General features: G+C 38.8%; 1 long non-coding RNA gene across 1 annotated transcript in view; it reads right to left on the bottom strand.

The window, feature by feature from the left end:
* The window catches only part of LOC108490168, a 73,833-nt gene that overhangs the window by 58,025 nt on the left and 396 nt on the right, over positions 1 to 15,412 (bottom strand). The gene's annotated exons all lie outside the window — the stretch shown is intronic.

Raw genomic sequence — 15,412 nt, 5'->3', positions numbered from 1 at the left:
AATAATTACATTCATTATAGTATACATATTTAATATAATGATGATTAAAAACTAGCTTAAGACTGTGAGTATATGAGTAAGATTAAATTAAATAAAGAGCAGTCTTCAGAAAGAAACTATTAGGAATAATACAGTACTTATCTTTTCAATATAAAGAATTTCTTTAAAAAATAACAGACATTCTGCCAACTGGGCCTTTTCTTAATGTATGTGAAAATCTTAGGGTATGTAATGTTAAGAAAAGCGCATCCTTTTACTACTAGACATTTAAAAAATATATTTGATGTGTGTGTGGTGGGGGGTATATGCCTGGGAGTATGGATGCACATGTGTGGGGGTTAGAGAACAACCTCGGGTGTCTATCCTCACCTTCCACCTTTCTGAGACAGCGTCTCCGATTATTCACCACTGTTTACACCAGGCTAGCTGGCCTGCAAGCTTCTGGTGAGTCTCCTGCCTTCCACCTCACTGGAGGAGCACTGGGATTATAGCACATATGGCTTTACATGGGTTCTGGGGATCCAAACTCAGCAACAAGCACTTTACCCACTGAGCCATCTCCCCAACCCTATTTGCCACTTTAAGGCTGGAGAACTAAGAATTCAAAAAACAGTATCAGAAAGAAACTGAGGAATAATATAAAATGACATTTTTCTTGTCAGGGGCAGAATAAAAAAAATCAAATTATTAATGGCAACTGAACATTGGCTTGAATAAGTCTGGAAAAAATGTAGTTGTTTGAAGAGATGTATTAAAGGAATGTCTTAGAAATAAACTTTGGTCCTTTTGAAGCCTTTCTTTCAATGATTTAAAAGTCCAAATTTGGGCCAGCAAGATGGTTCAGCAGGTAAAAAGCTCTTTCCCTGAAAGCTTGATGACTTGAGTTTGATCCTTAGAACCTACCCCTGGTAGAAGGAAAGAATGACTCCTAAAAGTTGTCCTGTGACCTCCACACATGTGCCATGGTGTGTGTGCACTTGCACGGGTCCACATACACACACACACACACACACACACACACACAAATAGCATTTGCATTTAGCAAATAACATTTTTAAAGTTAAAAATAAGACACACTTCAACCTTTTAAAAAATTTATTTTTATTTTATGTGTATGAGTGTTTTGCCTGCTTGTATGTAAGTGCGCCACATGCATGCAATACCTAGGAGACCAGAAGTGGGTGTTAGGTACCCTGGAACTGTAGTTACAGATGGCTATTAGCCACCATATATGGGTACTGGGAACCAAACCCCAGTCCTCTGCAAGAGCAGCCAGTACTCTTAACCACTGAGCCATCTCTCCAGCCAAGACTCCTTTTTAAGTGAATACACATGCTCCTTTATCATCACCTCTCTCAACTTCAAAAGTCATTCTAGAGAGCTATGAAATGCTTCCCCTGAACTGACCCATCATCCTGATTCCTGTAATCCTCCAATGCCATATTTTAGCTATTTACTAGTAAGATCATAATTATTGAAAGCCTTTGCAATGTTCATTCTCAGCCATAACGCGTGTCTAAAACTACATCCCTCCACCTTATCATCTCCTTCCATTTCCTGCTTACTAAGGTCAATGAATAACAAATCCTTCATGGTTTAATTCTTCTGCTAACTCTATTTAGTCCTTTGTATTGCCCTTTCTGATACAGTGGCTCCGGTCATGTCAGCAGACTCACCTCATGCTCACTGCCTAGGTTTTGTGTCTATATGCAAGAGCATTGCCTAAGAAAACCTGGGGCTGTTCTAGCTCACTGTAACACAGTCATGTTAGTTTCCACTGTGCTGGAAATACCGACATCAATCCCAGGATGCTTTGCTAGAAATATTCTTGTCTATGTGCCACAAAGTCTCTTCTATCTTTACTGTACCATTTATGGCAAAAAAAAAAAAAAAAAAAAAAAATCCTGAAGCAAAAGAATGTAGCTGATTTCATCTCTTTCACTCCGCAATATATACCTGTCTCAACCTCCCTCACTTCCCATTTGACTCAAAGGTTATTACTCCTAGTTATCTGGCCTCTGTATTTTGAATTTTGAGATCTTCTCAGAAGCCCCATGTCACATTGATAATTTACAGCAAGTTCAAGCGCTTAGTCCCAAGCTGGTATATGGTTGACATTCAATAGGTATTTATTGAATAAATACATGAATCTATACTGTATGTTACATCCAGCTTAATTCTAGATAAGTGGAGTTACTGGAGGAAGAAAAAGCACCATCAACAAGGACTTCATTTGTGACAGAAAGTTCTTCCACTCCCGCTGCTAGATTTCCTATAACTCTAGTCTTTGACTCTTTTATTGACTTTCCAACAGAGAATTTTTTTCCTGGAGGTATTTGGAACATCAAATTAGGTATATATAAGATTATACATTTGACCACAGCACTGAGGAGGCAGAGGCAGATGTATCACTATGAATTCAAGACTAGCCTGATCTACATAGTGAGTTCCAGGCCAGCCAGGGCTACAAAATGAGACCCTGACTAAAAAAGATTGCTCCAACTTAAATAAAAACAACTTGTTTATACATGTAATGTTTTAGGGAACTATGATTAAATGTGTACTGTTTAAATAAACAGTGAACCAAGTTACATACTGGTGAAATCAGAAAGAGTATAACAATGCCCACCCCAGCCACCCTGATCACAAACATTCTTTTTGCTACATTCAGATTTGTGTAGCTGATAACTCTTGTACTTCAGCTGGTAAGATCTTTATGGTGGGAAAAAATGGTCACCTACCACACTGTCTTTTCTATGTGCTTTCCAACATGCAGTTTCTATTACATATACAGTTTTAAATTTTCTTATGATCTTGTTTAAAATATGTGTTTAGAAATTTGAATTCTACTTTTCTGGCTTCTTCATCTATGATTTTTCTCTGTGTAATGTGGATGGATTCCAGGAAATCCAGGAATAATATCTAACAAGATCTGAGCAGAGGAAAGAGACAAATGGCAAACAAACATTTTCCAGTTCCAGTTTAGGGAGATATTCAATCTTTCAGTGTGTTCAACAAATGGGTTTAATAATGCACATTTCAGTATAAAACAGTTCACAACAGAAACATTTGCTACTCAGCCCATTTATCCTGGGAATTACACAACGTGGACCATTTTCAATAACTCTTCTCCTTATAATGATTTCCTCCTGCTCAAGCAACACTGATGTGCAAACCAGTTTGGTCTAGGAATGTAATACGTGGAAATACAAATGTAGTAAGAAAAAAATTAAAGCAAGCATGTTCATCACTTTGAATCAGCATCATGGTGACTTCCTCAAAGTAATGTAGACTACTGAAAATTTTCTGGGCAAAATATAAAGTTGCCTTTCATTCAGAATCCTCACAACTATAAAATTTGAAAACACAGATGTATTTTAAAGGCATGTTACAATACAGGTAAGCCAAAACAAAAATACAGGTTTACTCTTAGGATACTTTTCAGTTTCCTGTGATTTTGTAACTTAAGGAAACTGAAGTGACTTTTTACACCAAAAAGTAACATTATGTTTAATATACCTTTGCATTTAGTTTTGTCATCTAATACCTCAAGTCTTACAGATTACACAGTGTTCCAGCTTGTTCCTTCATTGCTGTGACAAAACACTCTGACCAATACCAATATGGAGAGGAAAGATTTATTCAGCTTACATCTCCTGGGTCACACACACACTTCATCAGGGAACCCAAGGTAGGAACTCAGGGCAGGAACCTGGAGGCAGGAGCTGAAGCACAGGCCATGGAGGAACTCTGCTTACTGACTTGCTCCCTGGTCCCTGCTCAGCCTGCTTTCTTATGCAACACAGGCCCACCTGCCCAGTGAGTTCCAGATTCAATGAGAGACCCTATCTCAAAAAATAAAGTAGAGAGAGCAGCAGCAGAAGACACATCAATATCAACCTCTGTCGCTGTGTATCCATACATCACTGCACGCGTGTGTGCGCGCACATGCGCAGGTGCACACACACACACACACAAATGAAATCCCATAAAGATACTACTGTTATTCACAGTGTAAGGCTTTGTGCTTTTAGAACTCTTTTGACATATTTGCCTAATTCTTGGGAAGCAAATACTCTAGGCCCACTGATTCACTAAGTATGCGTTATTACGGACAACACTGAGCAGTGCTTGTACATATTAAAGTGAACACAACATGCATGGTTCCTTCATTCAAGAAATTTCTGATATAATAAAACAAATGGGGAAAAACACATTTCCACTGAACATGTCCTTTATTCCTTCCTACATTCTCAGTGTCATTGGCATTGAATTTCATTAAGCATCAAAGCAACAACATTACTTCATGGATACCCCTAAGGGGCTACAAGTAAGACAATTGCTTATGAACGGTTTCACAGTTAGCCCATGATTGTTGATAAGACAAGGCAGAGTTCTCTAAAGCAGCAGCTGCTGTTGGTATAATCCACATGTGAGCCAAAAGTGCTGAGGTGGCATTTCTGGTCACCTTGAGCAAGGAGCAGGTTTTGATAAAGAGCCTCTGAGCTCTACAATAGGGGCTACTTGAAAGAGCAAAATTCTACCTAGGAGGTGAGAGCTGTGAAAGATTCGCTTCCAAGGACTCTTCCTGGTAACATGACAAGCTGTTTCCCTCTAGAAGTCTGTGAATGAGAATAGAAATGGTAAAAGAAGGAGAGGAGAGAGAGGGCCAGTGAACCCAGCAAACTGAGAGAGGAAGTAGAGAAGAGGGAGGAAGGGCAGAACTGAAGGAAGAGAGGGAGGGAGACACAAGGAGAGAAGGAAGGGGGGAGGAACCAAGCATATAAACAGTAAGAGCTCTGAAGGTGCAGTGCCTGTGCCACTGGACACAAAGTACCAAGCAGTAAATCCTGGGCCAGGTGCCTGGGAACAAGGACAGTAAATTGCTAAGAACTGGCAGCTGTTGTCAAGGGGATAGGAGTAATGATCGTAGTTCACATGTACTTCCTATGAACCAGTCCTGTAAGTGCCTTTAAACCTTCGGGGCAATCACATGAGGCAGGGAGGCTTATGAATTATCAACCCAGATAAAGAAAGTGAGACACCAAGAAGTTAAGCAATGTACCCAAGGATGCAACGTACAAGTGATAGAGCCTGGATTTGAACCAACACAGTGTGGCTGCAGTGTCTCTATTCTTAGTTTCTCACTGGCTCTCATCAAGCATGCAAGAATCCGGAATGATAAGATGATGAACTGAATTTGGCCACCTATGACTAAACTCTTTCCCATTCTTCATATGAGGAGAGGTAAAATATTTAAATAAAATTCCCATTTATTGCACACACATTCCAGCATAGGACTAATTTCAATTAATGGAATACTGTACTCACTTTGTAGTCTTAGTAATTTTAGATCTAATTTCATCTGCGGCATGTGAAACAAATTGTCCTTAAGCAGTAGTTATAACAACCCCAGTGAAAGGTCACCAGAAGGAAACTGGTTGGACATAAAATGCCTAGCTTCAGGGGGATTCTACTAAGGTATATATTATGCATAGTTATTCATAATTAATAAACTATCACCCAGATAAAGACAAGCTAATTGCAAGCCCTGGTAATAGGAAAAGGTTTCATTTATTCAGTTACTCAACAAATATTTATTTAGTGCCCATAGTGTTTCAGAAATTTGTTTTAGTGATTCAGGAGTATTTAAAACAAAGTTCCTGTTCTCCTGTAGATTATATTCTAGTGAAGTGAGGCGGAGGCTGATATGAAACAAATAAACAAATATGCTTAAAGTATGTCAGATGTTGATAAGTGCTAAGAAAGAAAAGTAAAGTAAAATAAGATGGAATGGGTGCAATTTATGTGCAGTGGCCAGACAACATATGTGTGTGTGTGTGTGTGTGTGTGTGTGTGTGTGTGTGTGTGTGTCAGGGACCTCCAAATACTAGGCAAACTATCACTGAACCATCATCCTCTGACGACTTTTGAGTGAAGCCCAAAGGAAAACAGCCATGTTGACGTGTGGATGAAGAGTATTTCAGCCTGAAGGAACAGCAGGTGCAAAGGTTCAGCGGCATGATATGTTCCCAGTAGCTTTAACAGGCAGCAAGGTGGTTCCACAGTGGTGGAGGCAGGGAGAGCGGTGGGTGCTGGAGGATGCTCAGAGTACCTATGGCCATGCTAACCACAGAAAGGACTTCCATCTTGTTCTCAGAGAACCAGGATGACTCCAGGGAAGACATGATCTGACTTTGTTTTTAAAAGATCACTTTGACAGCTGAGTGGAGAGGGTGAAATGGTAAGTACAGAAACAGACCACTTGGGAGGCAAATGCAGTGGACTAGGTGACAGACGAAGGCAGCTGCTCAGTCAAGGTATGGCTGCAGTGCTGGTAGGATTTGCTGATGGTCACCAATAGAGCATGAAAAAAGACGGCGGGTAAACTTGGTTGCTCAGCTTTGGACCTCACAACTAAGGAATACAGTTTTAAGTTAGTAACATAGAGAAAAAGTGAGAGAAGTGGGCTGGAGGTGGGGGTGGGGGACAAAAACATTTTGAATGAGTACTATCTGTGCAGAAATATCAATTGGTGTTATCTGTCTAAAGGAAGTACAATTTCTAGAGTACCCACACGCAAATGACACTTAAAGTCACAGTACTTGACAGGGAATAAGAGTGGAAAGAGGGAAGATGAGGTCCAAGGACTCAGTCCCAGAAAACACATTAGAAAGATGAAGAGTAACTAGCGGAGGAGCCAGAGGGGCTCTGAGGGAAGGAGCCAGGGGGGAATCCTGGGAAGGGTGGGCTGTGAAAGTGCAAGGATTGATTTCTTTGTCTTTTTCCTTTTTAAGACAGAATACCATTCTGTAGCCCAAGATGGTCTGAACTCACTATATCCCAGGCTGGCCTTGGACTCACAGAGCCTCCTACCTCAGTTTCTCAAATATCAGGATTAAAGACATAAGCTACCACAACTACCTCATCTACCTTCTCAATAAGTCCAAAAGCAAAAGCATCATGACAATCAGGGGTAGGGGGTGGGAAGCAGGTTCTGGGGACTTGACAGGAGAGAGGGAAGTATGAAATGGTTTTTTAGAAAGAAGGATAGAGAACCAACTACTCTCAGATACCAGTGTTGCTTTGCCTATAGGTTCTCAGCTGTCCTAGAAAGCTGCTGTTTGGACAAGAATATAATGAGGATCGGGGTAGGCTGGTGGTTCCTAAATACCTAATTCAACATCACAGCTTCAGTGTCAGACAAATTTTCAGAAGTGTGGGAGAAGACACTAAAGAAGTTAAGGAAAAGGCTAGGGATGTAGCCTAGTGGTAGAATATTTGCCTAGCAAGGATGAGACCCTAGGTTCAGCAAACACACACACACACACACACACACACACACACACGCAAAACATTAAAAAAAAAAAAAATTTGTGGGAACATCAGCCTCCCGTACCTAGTCAAGATGAAAGGCCACACAATAATACTGGTTCAGCCAAAGTATTGCTTCAAGGGTGGCCTAAAACAACGGGAGCCAGGAAAGTTCCCATGACTGACTAGAGGTTGAGTAGAGAAGCCAGAAGTAAAGGTGAGCAGAGTGAGAAGAGGCCATACATTCCCTGAAAGAAGTTATGAAGTTGTAAGGTTAAAAAAGATAAGAATAGGTACGAAGAAGGAGAATGAAGCAGGTCAGAGCAGGTGTGGTGGGAACTACAAGGACAATGGAACCCATTTTTATTAATATGCAGCTAACAAAAGGTTAGGGCTTGCAACTTGTATTGAAGAAAATATGTCTGCAGAACAAATCCATTGCTGATTGTTGAGTCTTACAAAGTATCTCTAGATGTTAGGCTACACCAATGGCAATGCATGGCAAAAGAACATCAAATCAAGAAGTGGCTTAAGTCTATGTGTCATGGCATCTAAGAGAGAAAACACATTAGAAGTGTAGAACCAGGGAAAACCAATGTATCCACATTGCAGCTAGAAATCTCATCATAGCTCCCAGCTCCGAGCTCCACCTGCACACTCCCAGATCTTAAATCGGTTTTTGTTTCTGCTAACACTCACATTTAAGGGAAAGGAGAGATAACTCAGCACTGGCTGCTCTTGCAGAGGACCCAGGTTCACTTTCCAACACCCACATGGGAGCTAACAACCATCTGTAACTCCAGTTCCAGGGGATCTGACACCCTCTCCTGACCTCCTCAACCTTTGTAAGACACGGGTGTACTTACACAGTTGCAGGCAAAACACTCATACACATAAAATAAAAATAAAAGTTTTTAAATACTCACATTTAAGCTTTGCTATCTGGATTTCATGGTTCTGTCTAACCTAGTGTGAAGTCAGGTTTAGTCAGCCTGAGTCAACTTCAATTTCTTTCATCATACTATTGTTCCTGGTGAAGGAGGCCACCATAGTTCAACTCAGAAGTGGAGGACTGGAGGCTCTGACCAGCAAAAATGCAGTTTTCACTTATCTGCCAAAGGGGTCCATAGCATGGAATTGACAAAGAATTAAGGTGTGGCCTAGAAGGGCATCCACTTTTGAGAGGAATTTATCTGAGGGCATCTATGCTTCTTATGACAAATCTTTCATTTAGTTAACACTTTCTGTTCATTGTTTCTGTAGACATGAAAAATAACATCTTCAGAACCTGCTTTTATACTCTGATGCATATGTTCCAACAAATTCTGTAGTACCTCAAGAGTAACTGTCAGTTGAGAACAGAAGTCTAGGGGCTGTGCAGCAAAGGTACATGGATAGGAGTAAGAATGCTGGGAAGAAAATGGCCCCAGCATTTAAGCATTAAAGACAAGCAGCCGAGGAATTAGGAAAACAGGCCTGGAATTTCAAAAAGGAAGAATGGAGCAAGCTAGCTCCCCCAGAGCATTTTTAGGAAAGAGTATCGGGTAGAAAATACAATGTTAGACTAAATCAAGAAGAGACAATGGCTGGGAAAAAGCTTGACATAATGATAATCTGGGAAGCACATCAAGCAAGAGAAGGGGGAGGGGATACTGTGACTGGAAAGGTCCATTCAGCAAGGTGGCAAAATGCAGAGGGTTTAGGACAAATGTCAGTAAATATTTGGGGTACATCTAGATATAAGGGGTTGAACAGAGTAGTCCTCGGGCCACTTTAAAGCAGTAGGAAAGGGAAGACTGGAAAATTGAAGATGTGGAGAAAGAGAGGAGCAGACTACAGAGATTGAGCAGTACTAAGGTAATACCTAAACAAGAAACTGAAAGTCTCCATGAGACCACTACTCTCTCCAGCATTCCTCACATACCCAGACAAGGTTTTGTCAAGGCCCAAGGTAATCTAGGTGTGATGTTCTAGGGATATTCTTCCTACAGGGAGAACATGTTCCAACTTGGCTAAGAAAGAATTTCCATGGAAAGTTAGCTGTCCTTAGAAAGAAAAGGAACAGGAAGCTGGATTTTGTAACAGGGATACTGACTGCATACTAACACTTATTAAGCATTTCCTAAATGCAAAATGCACCCAATAGGCATTTACCTGATGCTAGCTTATTGTAGCAGGCTACAGTATCCTTTCTTTATGGGTGGAGGGAGCTGGGGATCCAGAAGTCACAAAATGGAGCTAGACTTCTATTCCCTGACTATCTGGTTCTAAAGTCCTATATTCCCTTCCTTGTTCATCTAAGAAAGACCTTAAACCATGCACAAGGGCTGTTGGGGTGGAAAAGAGGAACACAGAGGCACAGCCTCTACCATTCTAAAAACAGCTTTTGATCAACATCTCTAGGAATTAATGATGTTCCTACTTAAGCTTGTCAAATTTACAGCAAACCTTCCCGAACCTTCCACCACCACCTTCTTACAGACTCTCTGAAGACCAGCTGCCATTGATGGTTTTAATGATTTGCAGATGCTTTATACCCTCAAAATTATGCTTGAAGAATTCCTATGACCATCAGTATCACTAACTCTTGATATCCTGACTCTAGTATACTACTGCAGTTTATTACACTGTGTTAATGATGGTTGACTCATTTACTACAGTTAATTTTGGACAAATAATGAAAGCCTTCATCTTCTCTCTCTTTTTGAGACAGGGTCTCTCTGTAGCCCCAGCTAGCCTGGAACTCACTATGTAGACCAGGCTGCCCTTGAAATCACAGAGATACACCCGACACTGCCTCCTGAGTGCTGGGATTAAAGGTGTGTGCCAGTTCACCCAGCACCCGCATCTTTTCTCTACATCTCCAATGAAAGCACTGTTGTTTTTCTAGATGTCTTAATTTCTATTTTGTCTGTACAATTCAGAGTTAAGAGAGCACAATATAATTTGCATTTGCAGTCTGCTGACCTCAGAGTCTCATCCTCTGTTGTTACTATTCTTTAGAGAACTTATTTAAAAAAAAAAAAAAAAAAAAGTGTATAAAGACGGTGCCAGGCATTAACATGCTGGGGAGGATCAAGTTACAGCAGTTCTAGAAATCATTCAATCTAATCATTTCTTTTATTGAGAAGGCTCTAAAAGCTCAAGGGCTTTTTAAGTGTGGTTAATTCGAGATCTAATTTCAGGTCTTTTGATAGCCACACCAGCAACCTACATTACACCTCTCCATATCTTTTCTTCCGAAAATGAAATTCTTTACTTCCTCTCCCCAAATTGTTTTCATTAATCTCACTGAAAGATTAGCAAACCCATTTAACAGGCACAGACACTGAAGGTCAGAAAGGTTAAATGACTGGTCTCTGCAGTGATTAATACCAGGGAAGGAAGAATTACAAGTAAAAACGCCTTCCAATTTAGAAATCAAGGATCCTATGTTTTAGGATTCTATACAGTCATTTAGATGTCAAGGATACTGGCAAATAAAATTAACAATAGTTCTAGGTTCTGAACCATACATGTAGCTAATTTACCTTAGAGTTTAATATTTGCTGTCTCCAAATAAAATTAATTTGGTTGCAATTTTGAGGGATAGGAAATGGGACACAGTTACCTAAAAACATTTTTTTAGACTAAAGTTGGTCTTTAAGTCACCAATATCTGCAAAACTTATCAAATTCGCCCAAAGCAGCAGGATGATCTGATTCTTTCCTGCGTAAGCATCTTATAACACTGGTTCCTGATGTTTCAAAAGTCACTCTGGATAGGTCATAACTGTTCCAGTCTATTCTGTGTTTGCTTGATTTGGTAAGAAGCTAACAAGGACATTGCTGCATTTACTGTCCACCTACTACTGCCAAAAGACAAGGCCAGGACGTGGTTGCCTGTTAAGGAATAGTGAGTATTTTAGGACTCCGGGTGGTAAACAGTAGGGCATCAATCTTTGTAGCTTTTTTAGTAAAGGATTTAAAGGTGTTGAATCAAAAAGATACCTTCCAGCTGAGAAGGTATAGGTTGAGGAATTCCAAAGGTTTTACAGGGGAGCTAGGCTTTGAAAAGATGAGGGGACTCAGTGAAGAGGGCTAAAGAGGAAAGGAACAACAGGCAGAGAAAACAGGCTTCTGAGGTCTTGAAATCAGCATATTGTTCCTTAAACTTTTAAAAAATTCCCTGTGGTATTATATTTAAAATTTTCTTCTAACACACTTCTCTGAAGGAAACAGAAGCCATCCCAAAGAAGGGCGAATAAAAGCTACAAAGCTAAACTTTCCATAGACAAAATATACAAAACGCTTGTCAGTCACTGTGCCTGGGAACTGGGCTACATGAGTAAACATGTGGGTAAGTTTGGAGGAGTTCATAATACAGTTTAAAAATCAGATTCTCTCTTCAATCTATGCTAAAATGTTTCCTCCACAAACTGTGTTATTGTATAGTGTCTGCTAGACATTCAAACAATTTTGTAACAAGTTCTATTCTTTATTATTCAGGAAAAATCCAGAATGAGACAATACAAAGTAAGTCACATGAATATGGACACTCTATACAGTCTCATTTAATAAGGCAGATTTAATTGCAGAATAGAAGAGGCACAGAATTCCATTCACTTTGAAAGAATCAGGTTGCCTAGATACACCATACCTAGGGCACTGAGGCTGCATCTCTTGGCCCTGCGACCTCAGCATGTGCCTCCTTCATTTGCCCCTGCTGCCAAGCCATTCAGGGAAGTTTCTTCCTGGGTGGCTTCTTTGTTTCTCTTCCTACCTCCCAGATCCCACTTCATCCTCCTCCACCCCTACCTGACTGAACCTTCACTGCTCCATCTGAAGAAGCTATCTAAGACACATAGACCTTTCAGCTCAACCAATAGCAGCTATGGAAACACAATTATTAGGCCATGTGTGAGATCAAATTGTGAATATTAACTCAGAAATGTTAGATGCTAGCGAAAATTGTAAGTCACTCTAAATTGAAAAGAACATGTATTTCAATGTGATTAGCATCATCTCTTCTAAGCATATTTCCGTAATTATTTTCTGATTATTTAGAATTGTAATATAGGTGATGAAAGGTTCTTAGGAACCTGTCTTGAACCTGTCATAACAATATGCTAAGAACATTACAGGTATGCACACACAAACACACACACAAAGGAAAAGGAAGTTATGGGTGTCTATCAAAAGGGGAAAATTAGAAAAGATGTTGATAATTATACAAATTCAATACAGTACTGACATTTTGTAAAGATAATTACAGAGCAGTGAAACCTATGAAAACAGAATTCTCCAAAAGACAATATCTGGGGTTTTTTTTCCTTTCTTAAATTTTATAAGCTACTACATCATGTTTTTTGTTCCCTCATGGCAGATATTAAAATCTTTTCAAATTACACTGTTCATATGCAATGCCCTAGATCATATGCAACAATAAAAGGAGAAAAATCCAGGTAATTTCCAAATCAATGGAAGTAACTTATTAGAAACCTGAAAGTTATTTAAAGTTCAGAATTTCTTAGTTTAAAAAGCTGAAAATACAATAGATTTTTCCTGGGATATTTACAAACTTTTAATTTTATATTTGAGGGGAAAACTTAAGAAAGATAACTTTTACATACATATAGAAGTTAGGTTAAAAGTAAGTTAGCCCATCCCAAAGTTATTAAACCAGAAATGCTTTTATCAAAACAATACACAGGAGAATTTTATAGACAAAAATACATTTATATGGAGCTTCAATACACTGTATAATAAACCATAGCAAGACTTCATTTCCAAGTTTCAGAAGTAGTTTATAAATCTGAATTACTATTATAAATCAGATTTAGAATTATGTATCCTGCTATTACTATTTTAAATAAATTACTAATTTCTTTACCAAGGTTAAAAGTTATATACCAGAGGTTTAAATTTCAATTTTTATTTAAGAGAAAACAAATAGTTACACACAGTTTGATGTAAAATTGTTCACACATGAAATATCTCCCTTATGTGACACTAAGAAAACTTCTAGTATATTCTGCACCACCATATTCAGAAATAAATCCATGAATTCTAATTTTTAAAAACCTATAAAAATGATCTTGATTTGCAACTGTGGAACATGTGATGTGGGAAGAACAGTGGGAGTCGTCATTCTTGAATTCTGTGTTTTCATTCACAGAAAGCTCCTCAACAAAGGAGCCAGACTTTGGTTAATAGTTTATAAACTCTGCACAAATTTTGTTATGATAACCTGCTACCCACAGAGGAAATTATCCATAAACAAAAATAATCTGATATTTACTAGTTTTGTGCAAGCCATTGTAAAGTTTCTTTGGGTCTGAAGTTTTAACCAACAGCAACTTAATGTGAACCATAACCAGGAAAAGTGCATAATGCTAAATTAACAAAAAACACAAGCTATAGCAGAAAAAGCAGGACGCAAAGAGAGTTAGAAACCTGGCATAATTAGAGTTTATTTCCTCCTTTTTTACATTTACCAAGTGATTTGGTGATTTAAATCATGGAATTTTTAATCTAATAATGGTTGTCAAATTCCATAATTGAAAATGCTACCCAGTATAGACAAAAGACTCTTTAGTTAATTTTAAAGATATTTGTCACTTACTGGTTTTTGAACATATTATTTTTTCTAATAAATTCACAACATCATGTGTTTGTTCTTACAGCTACTTACTGACTACTATTTCTAGATCGAATAATCATATGAATTACCAGCAAGTAAATACTGTTTAAAAATCATGGATTAATGTGCACAGTGATCAAAATGGAGGGTTCCCATTTATATCTCTAGCTTAGAGTTCAACCAGTGATTGGTAGTAATGCAGTTTTTTATAAATATAAAATCTAATAATTTACTTTAAGCATATAATATACATGAAATTATAGATGGATTTTGCTCAGAAACCATGTTTTATTTTAGAAGATGTATTCAAACACAAAATGTGTTTTATAAATCCTTTAAAGGTACATCAGTATTCACTGTTTTTATTTAAGAAAAATTACAGTGCATCTGCAAATTGATTACTAGTTTTCTACAGGAACTTTTATTCCCTTAACCTTGCTTCACATTGTAGAACAGAATTTTATAAAGGAAAAAAAAATCTACTGTGAAATTAAACTAATAAAAACAAAAATTTATAATATTTCCAATTTAAAGTGTTCCTGGTTTTAATTTTTCTACAAAGTACATTCTCTCTCTCTCTCTCTCTCTTTCTCTCTCTGTTTTGTCTTAAGATGTTTGGGTTTCAAGTATTCTATAGATAGAGATTTTGAAGAACACTGACTTATTACCCAAAGACAGCTATTTTTTTCTTTTACTCCCCCCCCACCAAAAAAAAACCCATCTCATTTTCATCTAAATAACTGCATCCAGTTTTTCTCAGGTAAAGTAGACATTCTTACAGTTTCAAATGTCAAACTTCCAATAATGCATTTAAACTAAACACTTTTTTTTAATGTGTATGCATGTGTCTATTATCTTGCAGTTGTTATTTACACTAAAAATTTAGTCTTTTTCGCTTTTCAGAAATACCTTAGTGAACCCTCAGCAGTTCCTAACCACTTAATAATTGTGATCCTGCCATCCCCTTCAAGGAGATCGTTAACCACAAGTGTGCTTGGCAGTTTCCAAACCATAGCCTCTGTCCAAAAGATAGGGCTTTGTGAGGCCGAAAGGAAGCGAGAGAAAACAAAACAATGTAGCTCATGCTGAAAGTGAAAAGTGCTGGGACAGATGAGTATTTTCTTTTCTGCAAGGCATCCTGCCAAGCTTCTCCCCCACCCCCCTGAATAAGGAAGAATTCTTTTGGGTCTGATTTTTGTGTGTTGGAAAGTGTTGATATCTTCCACCCCCACGGGCCCTCATAATTGCTGTTGATAGTTTTGTGTTTTTTCTATCCGCCCTCATCACAGACTGCTGAAACCCCCGCCTCACCCTGTCAAAACCCCAACTCTGGACGACCCCAGCTGCAGAAACCCCGCCGACTCCCGACGACGCTTCCCACTCCGTCGCCTCCACGCGGCTTATTTCAGTCGCCAAATCCACACAACCCCCCTCATTCCGGGTGCAGTGAGAACCGGAAATTTTCATTTACCGCCCC

The sequence above is a fragment of the Nannospalax galili genome, unplaced genomic scaffold (genome assembly GCF_000622305.1).
Source record: "Nannospalax galili isolate Female #2095 unplaced genomic scaffold, S.galili_v1.0 scaffold85, whole genome shotgun sequence".
NCBI lineage: Eukaryota > Metazoa > Chordata > Mammalia > Rodentia > Spalacidae > Nannospalax > Nannospalax galili.
The sequence above is the reverse complement of the archived record's forward strand: the minus strand, read 5'-3'. Positions and strand labels throughout refer to the sequence as shown.